Source organism: Callospermophilus lateralis, unplaced genomic scaffold (assembly GCF_048772815.1).
Source record: "Callospermophilus lateralis isolate mCalLat2 unplaced genomic scaffold, mCalLat2.hap1 Scaffold_167, whole genome shotgun sequence".
Lineage (NCBI taxonomy): Eukaryota > Metazoa > Chordata > Mammalia > Rodentia > Sciuridae > Callospermophilus > Callospermophilus lateralis.
Genome location: NW_027512751.1, coordinates 1,626,553 through 1,650,190, shown reverse-complemented (window position 1 = coordinate 1,650,190; position 23,638 = coordinate 1,626,553). Strand labels below are relative to the sequence as shown.

The window sequence follows — 23,638 nt, the reverse complement described above, 5'->3', positions numbered from 1 at the left end:
ATTCTTCATTTTCTTTCCATTTATGATACCAAATAAAAAAGACTATTTCTGGACAATATGAATTCCTTAAAGTCTATAGAAAAAATGCAAAATTACAACCGCCAGACTTCTGCATTTATATCTTCCATCTTTATACTCAGAAAGGTATGAACAGAGGAGATGCTGTAACAACTCTGACCTCTTCTAAGCCCAGCTTTGGGGATAGCTAATACAATTTCTATGCTTGTGTTTAGTGGAGACCTTGTATCTTTAACAAAGTAAATACGGAGATTGGCTGAAGATTTAAATATTTACAGTTTTAGTCATTCAAGCCATGGTCTCACCACCATCATTACCTTGTACTTTGGTAGAGAATGATAAAGCAAAATGTTCCTGCTAAAAATGTCCATATATTTTTGCAGACATTTCAACCCAAGACAAATGACAATAAAATAATCCTTAGTTTTTGTCATTATAATGGCATTTTGTTGACATTTTAGTGTCTAAATATTACCCCCAAAGTTATAAAATGACCTATACTTCAGAGAATTTTCCCAACTCCTCTCTGTTGATATAGACTTCATGTAAATCTGTATTCTTATCATTTTTATTTTTACTCTCCACAAATTCATATTTACTATTGTCAACATTCATAGGAAGGTAATTGGGAAATCAAATATATAAATACACAAGTACATAAAGATAAATGAAGAGAAAGCATCATAGACAAGAAAAGAATGGAGATTTCCAGCAATCCACACATGGCTTTTCTACTGGCTCTCAGATGATGCTTACTGTTGGAAATACTCACACATGCAAATGACAGGTGACCAACTCACAAAGGAGCTCCTCAGTGTTCCTAATACCTTCACAAGAGTGTTATTGATGAAGACATGAATTCTTTGGTGAACATTTTCATCACCACCACAAAGACAAGGAGTCCTCTGTGGTTGTGAGTATAAGAAATCAAGAATAGTCAGTGGGCTGAAGCAAAGTACTGCTAAGCTGATGATCCCCAGATGGTCATGATGGTGTCACATTTCAATAGGAATGGAGGCAACAGTGACATAAGTGACAAACAAGACAGATGACTATAATGACTATAAAACTAAAGTGTGTAGAGTCAGCTTCTCTTCACTCTGTTCTTGTGTTGAATCTCCAGTTATCTCCAGAATCTTAGGGGCATCAAATGAAAATGGACTTTCTTCCTTCCCCAACCAAATGGTAATAAAATTGGGAGAAAGAATAAATGGCTAGAAGCCATGACGGCCTGCATTTGCTGTGACCCTGTGTTTCATCATAGTTTTCAACCACTGGTCACCACCTAAAGGACAGCTCTCAACCACTCCGTGAAAATGTATTATAAATAAGAAACTATAGATAAACCTCTAAGGCACACATTGTCTCACTTTTTCATGTTTGTTGTGTCTCAGGAAGTGACTGTGTGTGTGCATTTTCTTTACTTAGGTAATGTAATTTCAAAATAAATTTTATCCAAGCCCAAAAAAATGTATTTCATACTTTTTAACACTCTAATATCTACATATAATATAGTCTGAAATCAACAATAAACAGATACTTGAATATTTATACATGAATATTTACAATATTACTTAACAAGGGATTTTCAAGTTAAAGATGACACATTGAAATAAAAATTGAGTGGTCTTATCTTTCTGGGTACGTGAGTGATTTTAACATGAGACTCTGGATCCTGTAGTTGCATGTGGAAAATTGTATATTTTTGGTCTGGAAATACGTCAAACCAATGCTTGAAATATTTACAACATCAGTGAAAAATTGAGCAAGAATATTGACTTCTTGAAGTCTATAAAATGGTTTGCTCTTCCTAAATAAAAAATTTGCATATTAATGATTTTAAACATACATTATGTCTAAAATCAGTATAATCCTAATGAAGCAGGATTTAGAAAACAATTTGATATGGAAAAGGCCAAATAAAATACTTGTTAAATATTTATTAAAATAATCTAAACAGTAATTTACTATAAACCTAATAAAATAATAATAATACATACATTACCACAGATATATTGGGTGAATACTTTTGAGGAAAAAAAAGTGAGATATCCTGTCTCACTCTAGTCAGAATGGCAGTTATCAAGAATATAAATTACAATAAGAGTTGGTGAGGATGTGGGGAAAAAGGTACAATCAAACATTGCTGGTGCAGCCAATCTGCTGGTGCAGTCAATCTGGAAAGCAATATGGAGATTCCTTAAAAACCTTGGAATGGAACCACCATTTGACCCAGCTATTCCACTCCTTGGATAGTCCTATACCCAAAGGACTTAATAGCAGCACACTACAGTAACATAGCCAAATCAATGTTTATAGCAGCCCAATTCACAATAGCTAAACTGTGGAACCAACCTAGATGTCCTTCAATAGATGAATTAATAAAGAAACTGTGGTATATATACACAATGGAGTATTACTCAGCAATAAAAGAGAATAAAATTATGGCGTTTGCAGATAAATGGTGGAGTTAGAGAATATCATGATGCTAAGCCAAGTAAGCCAATCCCCCCCAAAAACAAACAAAGGCTAAATGTTTTTCTCTGATAAGTAGATGCTTATACATAATGGGGTGCAGGGGCTGGGATTAATGGAGAAACTTTAGATTGGGCAAAGAGGAGGAGGGAAGGGGACACAGGGGTAGGAAAGATGGTGATATGAGATGGACATCATTACCCTATGTGCATGTATGATTGCACGAATAGTGTGACCCTACTTTGGGTACAACCAGAGATGTAAAAAACTGTGCTCCATTTGTGTATAATGAATAGAAGAGCATTCTGCTGTCATGTATAACTGATAAGAGCAAATAAATAAATTTTTTAAAAAGTGATATATCTTGTTTTTCTGAGTGAGTGCCTAGATTATACATTTGTTTAAGATTATTTGTTTTACATTTCTTTCTTTGGACACTTCAATATTACAATTCCTTAAACAGATTAGAAGTTCAAACAATAACCCTACTGTTCTATGCAATCTTATCAAAGATTTTATACTTAAAGTGATAATCTATAAAAGCCGTGACCCATTCATCATTTAGATCTCAACTAATTCAAAAGAAAAATTAAGGGTAATATTTAGTGAATACAATTTCCTAAGCACTCATGATGTACCCAGAATTCTAACAATGCTCCACATATTAGACCTTATTTGACTATTTCAACAACTCTTTTTATTAGGAATTCTGAGAATTACTATTATATATATGAGAAAAGTGAGTAGCAGAGCATCCAGGTGCCTTTCTTAAAGTCATACAGCTGATAGACAAGCACGTGGGATGTCAACAGCCTCACTGGTGCTTCTCTACCAATTCTTCATTTCCGTGTCCCTGGAATTGTTTGAATTAACATGGATTTACCTGTCTGCAAAGAGACTCAACCTACTCCACTGCATTTTGTCTCTTTAGATAAAACTAAGAGCAAAAAAAAGAAAAACTGGAGGCAGCATATGAGGGGGAGCATGATCAAAATGGAGGAAAAAGGGAACAGGGCAGAAGAATGAGAGAAGGAAGGGAAGGAGAGGAAAAGAAAAGAAACAAAGTTAAGGAGAAGAAAGGAAAGAAGAGAAGGGAGAAAATTGTTTTTTAAAGTCTATTGAAATAAAATCTGTAAAAACATTAATTAATTAAGTAAGTAAGTAAGTAAGTAATTCTATTAAAAGAAACTCCTCTTTTGAGAAAAGAAAGACTTGCTTTAAACCAAGGTGACAATCTCATACAGAAACACTGAAGAACAAACATTTCCTACCATATCTTATTTTTATTGCCCTCCTGTTTTATTCCTTTACAACAGCTAGGCCCAAAGAAGGATGCCATCATTATCCTTAAGGTTTATCCAAGCTCCCTCCCAGCAGAGCCACCTCCTCCTCTTTCACAGAATATGTCATTGAATATCTCCCTAATGTTTTTCCAAGAAGTTATCTGGATCTCAATACTTCAAATTCAACATATCCGTATAGGAACCTGTTACCTTTCCCACCAATTTGCATCCACCCCAGTGGTTTTAAATGCTGACAGGTTGCTCATGATCACCAAGTAGCAACCTCAAATTGAGAGTCCAGAAACACATATCCACCAGTTTTCACTTTGACATTTGAATATCACAAGGATGCCTAAAGCTTAGAAGTTTCAAATCTAAACGAATCATCTTCCCCAACACCTTTCCCTGACAACAAAAAGAAAATAAAATCTAAACAAAAACATAAATTTCCTAATGATATTAAAGGGCATTATTATCTTTATGGTGTTGGATAAGTAAATTAATGCATTGGATAAGTAAATTCATACTACCATCTATTGCCTTATCCCAAAAATCAGGATTCATCACTAATACCATTCTCCAGTCAATCCCCACATCTAGTGTTTCATAAATGCTTAATATGAATCTTACTTAAAAAATATCTTGAATCTTTGAATCCAATCTCATTTTTCTATCTCCGTTGCAAATCATCTTACCCAGGAGACCATTGTATCTTGCCTATATATATTCTTGCAATAGCACTCAATCCCCTCTCCAATTTCCTCTCCAACCAATGTGGTCTATTGTTTTTCCAAAATAAAAATACAGTCTTGGCCCCAGTCAAACTTCCCAATGAAAACATTTCAGTGATTTTCATTTGTCCAGTGAATTTATTACAAATTCTGAAGCATGGCCTATGAATTCTTGTTCCTGCGATATCTGGGAGTTCTCTCTCTCTAATCTTTCTCCCTCCCCACCCCTCTCATTTGTTCTACCTCTATTCTGTAACACAGAGCTCCTGTCAGGTCCCAGAGTGGCTTGTTCTGCTTTCTGCATCAAGTTCTTTGCATTTGTGGGTCCCCAGCCTAGAATGCAGCAGGGGTCATGACCTATTCATCATTTAGATCTCAACTAATGAAAAATAGCCTCAAAATGTTTTAATGACCCCACTAATTCATGTTCCCTACTTTAAGTTTCCATACATGAGTATAAATTTGTCTCAAGATATTTTTCCTGGACAGATTTTACTTTTATCTTATTTATAATTTGTCTATCCTTCTATTCCTCACTATGCTGCAAGCTTAATGAGGAGAGGACCAAGTCTGTTTTGCTCATTGCAATATTCTAAACACTTAGCAGAGGGCCTGACTCAATGTACATAAAATTGTTTGAAAATAGGGATGATGGACCTACTTGTGTTCTTTCTATCATTAATTTAAAACCAATATGCTGAAATCATATAAGGGCAGAGATCCAATTTGTCCAAGAGTTTCTTTCCCATCCCTAGCATTGTTCCTGGGCTATGAAAATTCTCAACATTTTTTAATTTAATGATTAAATTGGATCATCCCCAAATAAGTCTTACCTCACTATGGAATAGCACTCCACTTTTTAAATAATCACCAAGCTCCACACATAAAGTTACTCTAAATAGATTTCTTTTCTTGATTTTCACATTCATTTAATCATAAAAACACACCACATAACTATGTGTAAGCCTTAAAACCTCTAGAGTCTCACACTTCTTTTTCATGCCCACTGGCTTGATCCACACCCCCTCATCTTTTATAGGAATATGGCAGTAGCTCTATCTGTGGACTCTTGGCACCAATCTCATTCCCTCTAATCTACCTACTGCTCATCCATCTAGAGAATTGTTACAATCTGAACTTGTATTACTGGTATTTCCTGTTTAAAGTCCTGCATTGGCATATTCATACTTTTGGTCTCATAAGATCTAAGTGCTTTTTAGTCACAAGGGAAATGTGTCCACACTATATCACTAAGTATAACAATCAGATGCAGACCACATTTTCAGTAAGATTCACATTTTGCTAAATAAAAAAATATTTCCACAGGGTCATGAGCAAAAACAACAACCACCAAAAAAAAAAAAGAGGCTCATAAGAAGACAGAGAAGGAAAAGAACAAGAAAGGGGAAAAAGAGGAGAAAGAAGGGGTGGAATGATTATTTTTATAAAAAAATGGTTAAGTGTGAATATTCTTGTGTGATACAATTAAAGGCAATTCTCATTCTCCAGTCTATAAAATGACACATTTTCTACAGTGAGGAAATATTCCTGTTTCAATTTTGGAAAGGCAAATAAAAGATCATTAACATTCTCTGACTCCCAGAGCATCTAAAAAGTAATTCAAATCCCCAATAATAATTAATATATAAACAATAAACCCATTATCCAGAGTTAGATGGGTAGATTTTACCACGGAATGTTCCCATATTTTACATTTCTCCATGGTGTTCCATATGTTTGCAAAGTAAATCAAGAGATAAGTTTGCTTTCCAGAAAAATTCAAAGCAACTTCTTGAGAACTCTACTCTGTGCACTATTCTTATATTACGTGTTTTCCCATCTCCCTGTCTTTGAAAATAACTTCTCCCTGTTTTTGGAGTCCATCACCTTATTTTCAAATGCTCCCTTGCTTCTCCTCTGTGCTTTAACAGTAACTTAGTGATATTCTATCATAAAACTGATTACTCAGAGATGCAATTATGGCTTAGTCTTCCAGTATTCTGTGACTTCCTTGTGAACAATAAAATTATTTCAGTTTGAGTTTTAGTACTCTGTAAAATGTCTGAATAAGATTTGTGATTAATAATGTGTTAGATAAGTAAATTCATACAAAAGCTAAAAAAGCATATTTCTGATAAGACTAAGTAATTGACTATATGAATATGCATAAATATACATACTCAAATTAGAATTACATACAATGTTACTTAAAAGTAGTCAACTATTATGCAATAATATATACAATGACAACACATTTGACCAATGTTCAAAATTAGGTAAATAACGCTTTAAAGCTTTTTATAATAAAAGACCCGGGCTTGATAAAAGTAAAAAATCTGGATTGAAATTCTAATTTTATTTCTTTTATCTTCTTTTCTAAATGAATACAGAAAGCTTTCAAAAAGGAAAAGAACAAGAATAATTGGTACTCTTGCATTATTATTACATTTCTTTTTTTTTCTAGAGAGAGAGATTTTTATATTTATTTTTTAGTTTTCAGTGGACACAACATCTTTATTTTTATTAGTATGTGGTGCTGAGGATGGAACCCAGTGCCCGGCACATGCCAGGTGAGCACGCTACCGCTTGAGCCACATCCCCAGCCCTACTACATTCATTTTACCATTAAATTATCTGCAATGATTTTACTAACTTTAGAAAATTAATGTTAGAATTTTTAATATTAAAAAATTCATTTTTCTCAAAAGTTTTTAAAAACTGCCTGACTCTCAACCAAGAATATTATTCCTGAGGATGATCATCGCTTCCCATGATGGAAGGTCTTTACTTTTCTTCAGTACGGAGGTTTTCAGTGATTTTTATCAACATGAACTTTTTAAAATCATTTTCTTTGTGTAGTTCATGGTCTAAAATATTTTGTCTTAAACACTGTATCAGTTTTAAAGTGTGTCTCCTTTTATATTTTAATGTTATTCTTATTTTAATTAAATGTTAATAATACAATAATATTAAAAACACTGCTATTGTTGTGCAAATAAAATTGGCAGGAACTTTTTCCTAGTTCATAGTTAATGACTGAATAAATCTATATATCACTGTATACTCAGGTCTAAGGTCCCTCACACATTAGACTTAATCAATTTGCCAATTCAGGTACTAGGACTACCTAAAATGTGACAGGAGCAAATGTTTGAGATCCAACTAAACCCCCTGAAGCTCCAATATCATCAATAGCCATTCAAAAGTTAAACCAAACTATTATAAGTGCATCCATAGCAAAATAAAATTTATCTTTTATTTAATCACCTGACATGGTAACTGTGAGTCTTTTGAAAGCAATTCTGTTTTTTAATCGCTTTCCAGAAGTCCAACACACTATATTGGAAGTCATAATTTCAATTCTAACATGTACCTATTTGTCATACTTTTGAGAGAAAATAAATTTCCTGCTTTAAGAATTTATTAAACACACAGGCATTCAAGAAACCCACATGATAGTTGGCTTTGAGATGATTAGATAACATTAGAAATGTATATACAATTGCACATGCATAAGAAGCTAAATAGAAGATTAAAGAAAAACATCCCTCTCCTATTATTTAGGAAATTTGTGGCTGAGCATGGTTTTCTGAAATACTAAAATGGCATCACTTGGTTATTAACTGATGCCACTGGACCTTCACTTTCGCCACTGTAAACATGATGTTGCATGAAAACTGAAGAAATCGGGAAGGCAAAATTGTTAGGAAGAATACTGGAATTAAGAATGGAAAGATGAGGCTGAAGTCATAGATCAGCGGTAGAGTACTTGCCTAGCACGTGTGAGGCACTGGGTTCGATTCTCAGCACTACATAAAAATAAATAAGGTATCATGCCCACATCCAACTTTTTAAAAAAAGAATGAAAAGACAGAGAGAAAACAAAACATTTCTTCTTGTACTCTTGTAACTGAGGTAGTAACCAGTTCTATAATATTAATTAGCTATTCAGCCTCATATTCAATATCTTCCTCTTTAAAATGAAAGAATCCAAAGTTGACACATGGGATCCTTGTAATATCTAACATTTTAATACTCTTTGGATAGAAATTTACTCTGTTTGGACTATCTTCTAAACTGGATACTCAAGATAGCAAACATTTAATGTATGAAAGAAGAAAACATGAAATGGTACTTACTCATAGAGCCTTGGATTTTCAATGGTTCCAAGTTGGTTTAATAATCTAAATGAAATATAGCCATCACTCATAGCTTCATCCACAGGAACTATACTGAGAACAAAATAATAAGCTACAAAATAAAAATATAAAAGGCCATTCACAATATTTTTAAACTTTAATTTTGGTACATATACAAATACACAGAGATATATATTATTTAATTTAGTCCTATATTATATATGTTAAATGATATTCATTAGAAGCTCTCTTTTTGTCCTTAAGTAATATATTTTGCTTGTTTCTCAGCTTCTTTTTCTTTGAGGGAGGGAATACCAGGAATTGAACTCAGAGGCACTCAACCACTGAGTCACATCCCTAGTCCTATTTTGTATTTTGTTTAGAGCCAGAGTCTCTCAATGAATTCCTTAGAGCCTTGTCATTGCTGACTCTGGCTTTGAACTCAAAATCCTCCTGTCTTAGCTATTGAGCTGCTCAGATTTCAGGTGTGTACCACTGCACCTGACTTGTTTGTCAACTTTTGACTAGTCTTAAAAACAAAGAATAAGAACCTAGTTATGGTTGTGGTTAGGATTTGGCCAAATACCTAATAAATTCTAATTAATCTGCAAATCAAAAAAATAAACAACATTCAAAATTTAGGCAAATTAAACAATTTGTACTTTTCAATAAGATTTCTAAGGAAATATGATAAGGTTTCTTAATTATCTGATTAATAGTCCAAGCTATATCTGCTTGACTACCATCACCCCCAATTTTTTGGGCTGCTGAAAGATTAAATTAAATGACTCTATTAAATTAAATAACCGTAGTAGGGCAAGTTCACAGTAGGTCCTATTCAAAATGCCCTCATGAAAATTTAGTACGGTATACCTTCCAGAGGCAAAACTACTGAAATAATAAACCCAATAATAACCCACTGAAAAAGAAATTGGGAAAACTATCCCATCCACATTAACCTCAGAAAATAAAATAAAATACATGGGAATGAATCTAACAAAAGATGTCAAGGATCTCTACAGTGAAAACTATAGAAAAATGAAGAAAAAAAACTGAAGAAGACTTTAGAATATGAAAACTTCTAATGCAAGAGATGTAAATATCATGAAATTACCATGTGATCCAGCTATACCACTCCTCAGTATATATCCAAAAGAACTTTACATCTTGTTCTTGGATCTGCAGAATCAATATTATTAAAATCGCCATACTACCAAAAGCATTGTATAAAGATTCAATGCAATCTCCATTGAAGTGCCAATGATATTCTTACAGAATTAGAAAAAGCAATTCTAAAATCCATTTGGAAAAATAAGAGATGTAGAACAGCCAAAGAAATCCTGAAAAAAAAATATGATGCTGTAGACATCATAATACCAGACTTTGAAATACACTAGAGAGCTATAGTAACAAAACAGCATGGTGCTGACAACCCAGACAGACATGAAAATGAATGGAACAGAATAGACACAGAGACAAATCCATGTAGATACAGTTATCTTAAACAAAAGAAAGTTGCTAAAAATATACACTGGAGAAAAGTTAGCCTTTTTAACAAATGGAGCTAGGAAAACTAGAATCCTATATGTAGAAGAATGAAACTTGGCCTCTATCTCTCACCCTGCACATAAGTCAATTAAAAGTGGATCAAAGACCTCAGAATTAGGTCTTTAACTCTCCAACTGTTCAAAGAAAATGTAGACCCAACACTGTAACATTTTAGCATAGGAACTACCTGCTTAGCAAGCCCCTTAAAATGCAAGAAATAAACTTAAAAACCAATAAGTAAGATCTCATTGAATTAAAAAGCTTCTATACAGCAAAGGAAAGTAATAAGAATGCCTACACAATAAAGATCTTTGTCACCCACACCTCTGGTAGGGTATTAATATTAAGAATATATATAAAGAACTCAAAAACTTGACACCAAAAACAAATAACCTAATTTATAAGTAGGCAGATGAACTGAACACACACCTCACAAAAGAAAAAATACTACTGGCCAAAAAATCTATTTTTAAAATGTTCAACATTGCTAGTAATCAAGTAAATACAAATCAAAACTATGGTGAGACTTCATCTCACTCTAGTCAAAATAGCAATTATCAAGAATACAAATAACAGTAAGTGTTGGTGAGGATATGAGAGAAAAAGTACACTCATGCATTGTTGATGGGACTGCAAACTAGTGCAACAAGTATGGAAAGCAGTATGGAGATTTATCAAAATCTAGGAATGGAATTACCATATGATCCAGCTATACCACTCCTCAGCACATATTCAAAAGAACTAAAATCAGCATACTATGGTGACTCAGCCACATCAATGTTTACAGAAGGACAATTCACAACAGCTGAAATATGAAACCAACCATATTTCAGCTTCAACAGATGAGTAGATAAAGAAAATGTGGTACACATACACGATGGAGTTTTACTCAGCCATAAAAATGAATAAAATTATGGCATTTGCTGGTAAATGGATGGATCCGGAGACTATGATGCTAAGAGAAATAAGCTACACTCAGAAAGTGAAAGGCCCAATGTTTTCCCTCATATGTGAAATCAAGCCCAAAGTAAGGAGGAAAAAATGAGAGAAAGAAAGGAAGAGAGAGTGGGAAACAGTGGGGGATCCCATCAAATAAAAGAAAGATGGGTAAGCTAGGTGGAGGAGACTAAGGGGGAGGAAGAAGGGAGAGGATAAAGGAAGAATAAAGGAATGAATCTAACCTAACTTTTCTATGCCTATATATGAATATATCACCGTGAATCTCACCATCAATAACAACAACAAAAAGAAAACTAAAAAATAAACAGCAGAAAAGTCTATAGAGTAGAGGAAAGGAACTGCAAGAGGAAGGGGAAATACAGGGGACAGAATTTTAGTAACTTACATTCCATGTTTTTTTAATTATGTAAAAATGAATCTTAATGTCATGTATAACTAACATGAAACAGTAAAAAACTGTGAAGACGAGTTGCAGAACCTGAGAAAATATTTTCAGACCAAATAACTAATAAGTAATAATTTCTACAATATGTAAAGAAATCTCAAACTCAATAGTTAAAAAATAATCCAATTGGAAAATGCCAAAAAGGAGTGAACACACTCTTCACCTAAAAAGGACTTATAAAATGATATTCAATATAATCACATGTCAGGCAATGCAAGTTAAAGTCAAATGTGGTGTCAGTATATGCTCTTCAGAATCAGTAAGATTTCAAAAATAATGACAAAGCCAAGTGGGAATCAGAGAAAATAGATCATGCATAGTTTGCTCAGGGGAATACAAAATGATACAGCCATTTTGGAAAACAATTGTCAGTTTCTTATAAACTTAAGCAAGCAATTAGTTTATGATACAACAATTGCACTCCTGAGCCTTGTGACATAAATGAAAACATATTCACACAAAACTTTGTACACAAAATTCTTAATAGCATTATTTGTAATAGCCAAAAAACTAAATTCATCCTCTATGCTCTTTTAACAGCTCAACGGTCAAACTATAGTGCATACATACTCTGGAATACTACTCACAGAAGAAAAGGAATGAATTATTCTTACATGTTACATGAATGACCTTTCAGGTTATGTTGCATGAAGAAGAGCCAACAACAAAATCACATACTAAATAATTCCTTTTATATAGCATTTTTGAAATGACAAAACTATAGAAATATATTTTAATGGATGTCAGAAGTCAGAGACAGCTGGGAAGTAGCATATATGGTTATAAAAGCACAACATAAGGAATCCTTGGGGTGATGAACTGCTCAGTATCTTAACTGTAGTGGTAGAGACATACCATATACATGTGACTAATCTGTATACATATTATACATACACACACATACATATATACACAATTTTGGAAAAGATCTGAATAAAGAAGATGGACTATACAAACATCAATATACTGCTAATGAAATTATATTACCTATAGTATTATAAAATGTTACCATGGAGGGAAATTGGATAAAAGGTGTGTAGCTCTGTATTAGTTCTTCTATTTGCAAATCTAAAATTAATAAATAAAAATTTTAATTCATTAGTGGACAGACTCAATTCAGTATAACAGGACATACAATTAAGGTTTAAAGAATTATAATTTCTTGAACTGACAGTGAGTACAACTTCAAAACCTTAACAGTAACTGGCCCTCCTAAATTCCTCAGACACCAAAGTCAATGCCACTAACTAGAAACTAACCTCATAATATCCATATAAAGTGATTTCTTTATAAATCACTTCCAGCTTTTCATCTCTAAAGAAAATAATTGTGCTATCTTACATGGGTCCTCTTTAAGTTAATTATGTAATACAACTGGCATAACATTCTCTCCTATTCTACACATTTTCTCTCATTTAACTCTAAATATATTAGGGAGATTATTACTTATTTGCCATTTTCAGATGTATACACTTTAAGTCTTAATTTGGTATAAATAACATATACAAAAGTCTTAGGCTTCCTAAGATTTATATGCTGAAATGATTTCTGGAAAACAAATCATGTTATTTTGAAGGAGGCTAGGATCATTTCTTTGGGAAAATATTATACAAGCATCTGATCAACTTATCTAAAAAAATAAAGTCCTTAGTCAAATTTGTTCAACTATCTGTAACAAATTTTTTAAAGTGATGGAATTTGGGAGAGTACAAAGCATATTTTCAATAAAATAAAAAGGACTACAGCAGGCATGGTGGCACATGCCTATAATCCCAGCAGCTTGGGAGGCTGAGGCAGGAGGATCTTGAATTCAAAGCCAGCCCCTGCAATTTAGTGAGGCCCTCAGCAACTCAGGAAGACCCTGTCTCAAAATAAAACATAAAAAAGGACTGGGGATGTGGCTTAGTGGTTAATGCCCCTGAGTTCAATCCTTGGTGCAAAAAAAAATTTTTTTTAAAGGAATACAAAAAAATAATATTTTTTCATTTATTAAAAATGTTAACAACTTACTACAAAATGGACTTGTACTACTAGTATCCAAATACACAATGGTCCTATGAGGCCATCCTTCCACTCTTCCTTTTAAGCCAATTTTCCATAGCTGAGCTTAATAACCTAAGATTTAAGAAAAAGAACATGGGATATTGAACTTCTATCAAATAACATGCATATTTCAAATCACTAAAATATAACTAAAGAATTAATAAGCATAATCATTGCAATAATCACAGTCATAGATTTTAATAATTTAAAAAAACATTTTTTAAATGATGTGGTATTGGTAACTGGAGCTGGTCTCAGTGGTACAGTACTTGCCTGGCATGTGTGAGGCCCTGGGTTTGATCCTCAGCATTGCATATAAATAAATAAATAAAAAGGTCCAGTGACAACTAAAAAAAAAAGTATAGTATTCTACTTATTTCAACTACAATAACAACTCAAATTCAGGATTCATCAATAAATCCACTCTCTAACAGTCTAATCAGAATTTAACACGTCACAAGACTTATAGTCTATTTATAATAGGTTTTACTACTATATTATGAATTCATAATTGTACTTGTAACTCTTTAGTAAGTTCTGCAGAATACAATGTAGTAAATGAAAATATAATTTAGTTCTTTGGGTATAGCCCTCAGTTTTCCTACATACACATGCATACATACATACACATATGATATGCATGTATATATATGATGTACAATATAAATATGTTAATAGCATAAAGGGCATCTATACACAGACACATAGTAGATAACATATTTAATAAATGTACACATATGCATATAGAATTGTATTATATATAACAGATTTCCATATTTATAAAATTTAAATATTTATTAAATATATATGCACATACATATTTCAAATGCTTCTTTGTTCCTCAACTCCTTCCTCCAACATGGAGATTTGAATGAAGTAGAACGAATGCTTAGTGGAGATTTCACACGTTTAACTTTAGTTCCTACTTATGCTCTCTTTTTTTTAACATTTATTTTTTGGTTGGACACAATATCTTTATTTATTTATTTTTATGTGGTGCTGAGGATTGAACCCAGGGCCTCGCATGTGCTAGATGAGCGCTCTACTGCTGAGCCACAACCCCAGCCACCACATACGCTCTTAACCAATCTGGGTCAAATATGAAAAAACAATAAGACCAAAAAAACAATCCTAAAAGAGCTCTGCAGAAAATGAACCCACATGATGTCATGTGGGCAGATGTGAACTAGGATAATAACAATTTTGTGTAATGCATACCTGCCTAGAGATTTTCCATATATTTTAGTCCTGCTAAAGAAAACTGGTTGCATATGATTGGATTCAGCCTTTGTAATCACTACTTACTCTTAGAGCTCCTTTGGTTTTAGAAACATTTCTGGTATATTTTTCCTTGATACTGACTGGACGTTTATATGCTAGGCTCTAGTATTTTCTTTGGGAAACACTGAACAGTCCCTGAAATTCTAACATTCTATTTTCATATGCATTCTTTTTGCTTTATAATTTTCCACTGGAAGATTTTAATTTTTAGAAGCTGCAATGCCTAAATGCTCTTACCAAGCTTTATTGATTTAGAAGGTGTGAACCATGTAGGATTCATGACTACTTGCTGATACCAAATAAAAATCTATCTGTAGTTCACACCTCTTCACTTGCTCCTGAAACTTCACATTAAAAACAAATTATGAGGGCTGCAAAAAATGGGCAAGTTTCTTTATTTAAATGTAAATATAATTTGATGATAAATAGTTAGATCCATTTGGCTATCAAGAACATGGGTCATAATGAGGGCATTGAAATCTGCCCTTATATTAAGTACATGAAGGCAGTTGATCTATTTCTCTCATTAATTATCTTTTAAAATTTAGTAGTAAATAAAATATTTTTTCTGGCAGTACCACATCTCCACAGGTGCATTTTCCATAAAATGTTAGCAAATTAACACATAACATAAATAATTGATTTTATAATTTAAATACAGCAGAAAATACTAATAATTAGGGTATTCATTTTCAAAAGGAATTACAGTAACTATACCAATTCCTCTCTCCTAGCCTAGGACATGAGTTTTCCTTAAAGCTGCCACAGTCCACACATAAGCAAGCCTTGTAATCTCTGTATGAAGAACAAGGAAATGAAACAAAAATGCAGTTTGTTTCCAAAGTTGCCATGAACAAGTGAATTGCTCGCTGGTGGTCACACTTAATATATTCCAATCCTTTAGAGAAAAAAAAGAAAAAGAACTATAGATGTATTAAACTGAGATTAATTAAAGAAAAACTGAAGATTAAGCTCTACTAAATTCTGTGCACCTCATAAATATGAAATTGTTGACTACAATTTAGTTATATCTCAAGCCCCTTAACAAACAGTACCATTAAAAACTTAACTTTAGCATATCTTTTGCAGAAAAATTAATAATATTTTTCATAAAGTAATTACTAATACAGCAAGGATGTTTAATTTCAATAGAAGCAGGTTGTAAAAACACAAAGCTAGCATATTTAATAACTAGTATATATCTCTCCCTTCTAATTCTCTACCTCTAAGATTTCCATCCAGCATAAGAAATACCTATGGAAGCAGATGACATTGAAACTTTATGATCTCTCTTTCCTATCCCAAGGTCTAGCATCCTCTCCCTTTGACCATACTCGTCTATCTTCAGCAGCTTTTGGCTCTGTGTTATGTCTTACTCATTACTGCTGTGAACCTAAGAATATTTATCACCATGGCTCTAAGATGAGCCAAATTCCACACCTGTAGCAGCTGTTCATCTATCTCTCTATATAAGACAATCAAGAATTGAGAATATTTGTTTGTACAATAAAATGGTGATGGTGAATATTGAATTTTGAGATCAAATGTGTGTTACATGATACTTTAGCTACATGGTGCTTTCTCAATAACTTAAAAGTTTTCCTAACATTTAAAATGATGAACTAAAATCACTGGAAACATTACATAATAGGTCTCATTCATAACCAAATGATATGACTACTGGCAATCTTTATGAATGACTCAGGGTCAAATTAAAGTATTTATGATCAATAACTATCCTGAATCTTGGGGAAAAAAAGATTACATCAAACTATTGCCCAAAGATTAAAAAAGAAAAAATAAATTATTTTCTTTCACCATTTCCAATCATGCATAGTTCATTGGCAAATACTATTTCATATACCTGAAAAAATTGACTTAGGACATCCAGGTTCTTTTTTTCCTCCATTTGGATAAAAATCTATATGTCCCAATGGCTCTTGGATACCTAAACCTAAGAAGAAAAGTACCCAATAATCACAAAATGTATATAATCAGGTAGGCAACAATCACTTAAAACAAAATTGCTTACAAAATCTATTGAAAAGTACTAGTACTAGTACTTAGATTCTAAAGTTATTTTTTAAAAGATGGAATTTAGGTTTAAAAAAGGGGGGAAGAGGATCAAATCAATGACTATTAATGGCTTGAATAGAACAAATTATGTTACCCAAAATTTTCATTTTTAGGATGATGTGCTACTTCTTGAAACCTGAATGAGGCAAACTGAGACAAACAGTGTCATTCGACAATGCAGAAAATCATTAACATGAAACATCTTATCCACATCCCTTCTTCCTCTTATTATCTCCTCTTCTCCAGGGTCTACATTTTTTATTTTTAAATCATTAAGCCACTGCTTTACCTTTGACATCAGAATGGATGACATCTACAAATTTTGCATCAGTGTAATCTAATCTACTATTTGATGGTTTTCCAGTAAATTTTGGCCCAGCAGGATCAAGAGCTGAAATTCAAGAAAGGAATGATTAATCTAATCAAGTCTTACTTGATGCTCATTTATTTCATGGTTGTTTTATTAATATTACATTAGAAACATACTAAGCACTTTAAGTTGAAATCTGCCCCCAAACCATATTTAAAGGTAAGTAAAACTTGATAAATATCATGTATCTTCATTATTTGAATACTTAATATCAACATTTGAAGACAGTCAAACTAAACCACCTTAGAGATACCTACACACAACATTTTGAAACATTTCTAGAATTTTCGTTTAGGTAACAATTGTTAGCAAATTAGAAGTTCAGTGTTTAATAACAACTATAACTTCTCCTGGAGGGGAAAAGATAATAAATAGTATGTGTACACATTCTCTTAAGAAAAAAAATATTTAAAATTTCTATGTAATATAAGTATTACTTATAGAGTAGCTTAAATTTTACATAAAATTCTAGACTCATGATTTTCTGAATTGTATCAAAAGTCAGGGGAGATAAAATTAATTTCCTTGACAGCATATATGCAGTGGAAGAAAGTACCATCTTAAAAATTTATTTGAAAAATATGTTGCTCATCTTGGGCCCTTCTAGTATTCTTATTTTATTTAAATAGTCCCAAGATGGAGCCATTAAATTTGACTAATAGGTAGAAATATATATCCATCCATACAAATTTTTTCTTGTCTACTTTTCCTCTTTTCTAAAACTCAACTAAAAGTTTATTGTCTTTTATTAATACTTCAAAATGTTGTCAATATTCTACAGACATACATATAAATAACTTTTAAAAATAACATAAATTGTTCAAGGAAGGATATTGTACTTCTTCTAAAATCACCACCACATCTAGAGGAAGGAAGAAAGTCTATGTTGGCATTATTTGGTTACGGAGTTTTGTGGATACAGTAACTCTGTCATGGGAATATGTGGGAAATTGGGAATCAGAACCCCTCAAACTTGGATACCGACTCTTGATTCTTCTAGCACTCAAGTAAAACACTTTAAAAACTGAAATACAGTTTTGTGAAAATTAAGTACATCGCCATATTCTTATCATTCTTATATCAGCATACATGAAGTACAATAAAGTTTAATTTAATGTGCCGAATTTTCCTGTGTATTCTTACAACAATAATTTAGATAGAAATACAGGGATAGATCTTTTCCTCTCATTTCTATCTCAAGTCATATGAGCTGTATTCAGAACTAAAAAATATTTTAGAATCTTACTTATATCTAATATTTGAAGACGAGCACAGAAAAATAAATGTGCATACATAATTTCTATTGCTTCATTTTTTGTACCTGCTAAATTTTAAATAACTTCTGATACTTAAAAGTGTGCTAAAATAATAATTTATTAAAAATAGTTTTACCTGTTATTCTTCCAAGTCCACCATGAAATATCTTTCCAACAAAACCACTAATATGAGCTCCTAAGCTCATGCCTATGAAGTGAAAATTGTCAAGAGATGCTTCATGTGTCTACAATTGAAATTAAGAATGTCACAATTTTCATTTTGGGTATTTACAAATCCTGTCTCACACAACCATGTTCTAAAACTCATTCTTTTTTCTCATGGCTTAATTCATTTCTGGGAGAAAGAGAAGATAACGTTTTAAATTTTTGAAACAAGTTAAACTTTTATTTAATTATCATTAAACTTTTATTTAATTATCATTAAACTTTTATTTAAAGGTAAGTCACTATGTATAGCTTGTTTTTTGTTACAGCAGTTCAAATGAATTAAGACATACCCCAGATCAATCTGACTCCAAAGTTTATGCTAATCTGTCTCTCCATTTTCTCTGTTTAGATTCTATCAAAAATCCTAGAAAAGCTGGTGAAAGTGTAATAATCATTTCTACTTCAGAAATGATAAAATGAGGATTATGGATTTTAAGTGGCTTCCCCTATCACAAGATGGATAATGATGGAATCTAATCTGCCAAGGTCAGGGTTTGAAAACCTGTTAGTCAATGGTAGAGGTGGGAAGATGGAGGTGTTAGGAGCTTACATGAGGGTGTATTTCTTCCACCATATTCAAAAGGAAATAATAGAAGACTTGTAGGCAAATCATGTCTAGTCTACATGGTGACATGCCTGAAGGCTTACAGAAAGATGTAAATTGCCACTAAGGGAAAACTAGGCAGGCTTTCCCAGCACAAAGCAATAAAGTTCTTAAAATACTTCAGAGCAATGCCCCAAAACTTGAAGGAAATATTTCTCCAAAGTTTAGTGCTACTGAACAATTTGTGTTATTTTTTAAAACAGTTACTGAACTTTGAAGTATTGCTAGAAATTTATCTATGCTTCAAATTTTCCCAAGTTTCTCTACTTATCTCTCACCCTTTCCATACTTTGAGGTTCGTTTTTATTATGTAAAATGTATAACCAGAAAAAAATTGATGGTGCACTTTTATAACCTACTGATAGCAATGAGTAAGGCAATTATCTCTTTTTCCTTTCAAAGGGATGGTATGATTTTCTCCAAATTAGGAAACATAAAAGTAATAATGAAAGTTGATTGTATTCAATGATTACTAAATGGTATTCATTGGCTAAACACATACATACACATGAACATTTTTTATATATCTATGTATTCTTCTAATATTTCTATAAACATTATTATAAAATTTTATCTTAAATGCAAAAATAAGGAAATGCACATAGAGAGGTTAACAAATTGTGATGGTTAGTGAAGGATCTGGACTTTGAACCACTGAGTCTGACTTCTAGCCACTATATGTAGCTGATTCTTGGATTTACTATGCTTGTTTAATTTCAGCAAAGACTTGGAAGTTCAGCACAACATGTGCAATTTCAAGCCCAAGAATGTACCACAGACCAAATTAACCCTTCTGTCTTTCAATTATCCATAACCACCACCTCTCAGGACAAACATGAGTCTCCATAAAGGTTGACATGGTTAAGAAAACTCATTCAAACTATAGATGACCCAGAACTGGCCTAAATTTACCTGACCCATCCCCACTTTGAGCAAACCTGAATGGAATTTCCTTTGACATTGATAAAATTAATCTACTTTTCAGACTGTTTTCCCCTGTCTTTTACCAAATTCATATTTGATTAATGTAAACATGTTAAGACATATTTTAGGGAAAATATCCAAATAATGAAAAGATTATATACTTTATCCCCTCTGCCCACTTAGGATCACTACTTTATTCTGAAGTTAATTTAGTTAGAGTCAAAAAGTCTTACAATGTTTTAAATTAATCATAATAAATGTTTATGAGAAATATTTTAAAATAAGGTAAACCTAGATATACAATTATATTTTGATGCAAAGATAATAAGACTGCACAAATTAGAATTTCAAAGCTATAATTCTAAATGCTTATGGGAAAAAAGTATTACTTTTATTATCACAAGTAGTATTACATAACACATTATATATTGTACAGCAAGATTAATGATAAAATTTCCAGACTTACCAAAAGATATTGAATGTACTTAGTCAAAGTCTCAGCAACTTTTCTGGTGTTTTTAACTGCTCTGTTGTAAATAAAAGTTGTAGCACCATGGTTCCAGTCTACTACAATTACATTAATATCTTCTTTATGCAATAAACTCCTTACAAATTTGAAAGCCATGATGGGGTGGAGCCCATTGGTCTGTATCCATGAATCAGCCAGACTGTTTTCTTTTGTGTGTTGAAATTAACATTGAGTGAGTTATTGAGCCCTAAAAGTGGCTCAGCACAGTTCAGGTTGTTCCTTGTATACATCATCAGAACTATCTTTAATCTGGGAATAAACAAATCTTTTAAGGAATCCTTTACACTTAGATGAGAGAATTCAATGCATGGTCTTTTATTCTCTGAAATTAAAATTTAAAAAGTCAATCAAGCTGAGAACTTAGATATTATTGGATTCTTGATGCTATTATAAAGAACAGAATTGAATATGAGGGTTGGGGGATTTCAAAATTTTCTTAGCAATCAAATATAATTCACTAATCAACTTCACTGTTCAAAGTAATGCACTGATCAGGCAAAAAAATAAATATGATTCATTAAAAATCATGGGTTGTTTATCTGTATAAAATAGGAAATTATAGCAATGTTTGTGACTAAAGTCATGAATATTGCTAATAAAGAAGTGATGAGCCCACCACCAGTAAGATAGATAAATTGATTTTGAATTATGAACTTTAACAATACCTTTATAGAATAGTACTTATATATGAATAATAAGCTTTAGGTAAAAAGATATTTTACTTGACCAGTTCTCTAATGAATATGAATAAAAACAAGGTAACATTTTCCTATCAAATAAAAATAGAAAAATCTTCCTATACCATTGATTAGGGTAAATACCAAATGACTGATAAACACAAACAGTGAGAACATATAAAATGACACACTCTTTGAAAAATTTATATTTATGCGTGTATCTCCATATGTGTGCACCACACACTTATTCTTGGCACAAAATTATAAATCACTTTAAATGTCATTATGAAACTATATGTGTTCTCTCTCCCTCTCTCTTTCTCTTTCTTTTTCTCTCCCTTTATAATTCCCAGAAGAAACTAAGGCAGAAAATAAAATAAGTAAGAAAGATTAAAAATGCTCATTGCCACATAGTAAAACAACAGCCACTTTTTATTTTCTCTTTCATAGATTTTCAGAATTGTAACTCTTTTCATAATAACAACATAATTCCAAAAGTTTGTTTTCCAAATAAACTTTTAATGAGAATGTGTGCTTATATTCCTTCTTGAACATTAACTCTATAATATTTGGAAGAGAATTTGTCAACATATATGAAATATTTACAAATGTGTTAGTATATTTTATCTCAGCAAATCTACTTCTAAGAATCTATCAGAAAAAAAAAACAAAAAGAAATGAACTAACAAATATTATTTTATTACTGGACATATATATTATATAATAATCTTAATTGTGAATATATATTTGCAATATTGTCATAATCACTGAGATACAGTAAAAGGAGAAAGACATTGAAGGAGAAGCAAGTTATACATTCAATTCCCAGGCAAAAAAACTAAGGTATCCTTGGAAAGTTAAAACCTTGATTCTTTATATGTTTTAAGTACTAGAGAATGAGGAAGTAAGAGAAGGAATAGATTGAATCATAGTGCCTATGAATGCTTGCTACACTGTTCAAGTTGTGTAAGAAATTCTGTACCTCCACCTTATCTTATCAGCAGAACTTGGACAAGGGCCAAATGTATTCAATGAATCCAAACTGCTGACCCACTCAAACTCTAGGTAGCTGTTACATGGCCCTAGAATAAATAATGGGGAATTATTCAGTAGGATTACTGTGAAAAAAAATTAAAGGAAAGAAATTATCATCCAAAACCACCAGCAGAGAAATATATTATTATATTATTATAAATATATTATTATAAATAATTGCAGAAATAATTTCTATAGAGATAGCATCCCCATTGGAATGCGAAGAAAAATCTCATTTCAGAAACACAAAGCAGGAAGCCATTAAGAGAAAATTAACTGAGGTTAAAAAAGAAAAAAAAAACACAGCATCACATGGAGAACAGAATAATGAAATATTCTAGTTTATGAAAGTAAAAAGAAGCAATTGCAGAATTAAAATTCACATTATAAATATTATAACAAACATGGAACTCTCTTATAGCAAGAAATAAAACAAGGAAAAATTAAAATTATGAAGGGAAACATACATACAAGAGAAAGAAAGATGATTCAAATCTTAAAATGTTGTTGTTCCATGGGCTGGGGCATTGTGGAGGGGGTGGGTAGAAACTACAAAAATTAAGGGAATTGCATACCAGGAGTTGCAAACTGAGAAGGTTCACTAGAATTCAGAGAAAGTCAGTTAATCAGACTCACCAAGAGGTTTCCTAGAAATTCATTTGGAGTTCCGTGAAAGAGAGAAATATCCTAAAAATAGTAAGGCAGAAAATATAGGTTACAAACTGAGGAATGAAGTAATGATGACTTCATGTTTTCCTTTAAATGAATATATCAGACAGACAAAAGTTAGAAGTGGAAAGTTTGGGGCTTAAGAAGTCTATGTCTTTCTAGAGGACTCTACTAAGAATAATACAGTACACTTTCTGAATCATCATTGTTACTTAAAAATGTTAGATTTATTGGAGATAAGATCGACAGAATTTCATAGTATAAAAAAGATTGAAAGTGAATGTGCAAATAAGGTGAACACTGATTTAGGTTGAATGTTACAAAATTGGATAAAACAGAAAAGCAAT

General features: G+C 32.1%; 1 pseudogene; it reads right to left on the bottom strand.

Moving 5' to 3' along the window:
* Window positions 1-1,647: 1,647 nt before the first annotated feature.
* On the bottom strand, window positions 1,648-21,143 carry LOC143387399 (lipase member I-like; annotated as a pseudogene).
* Window positions 21,144-23,638: the final 2,495 nt, after the last annotated feature.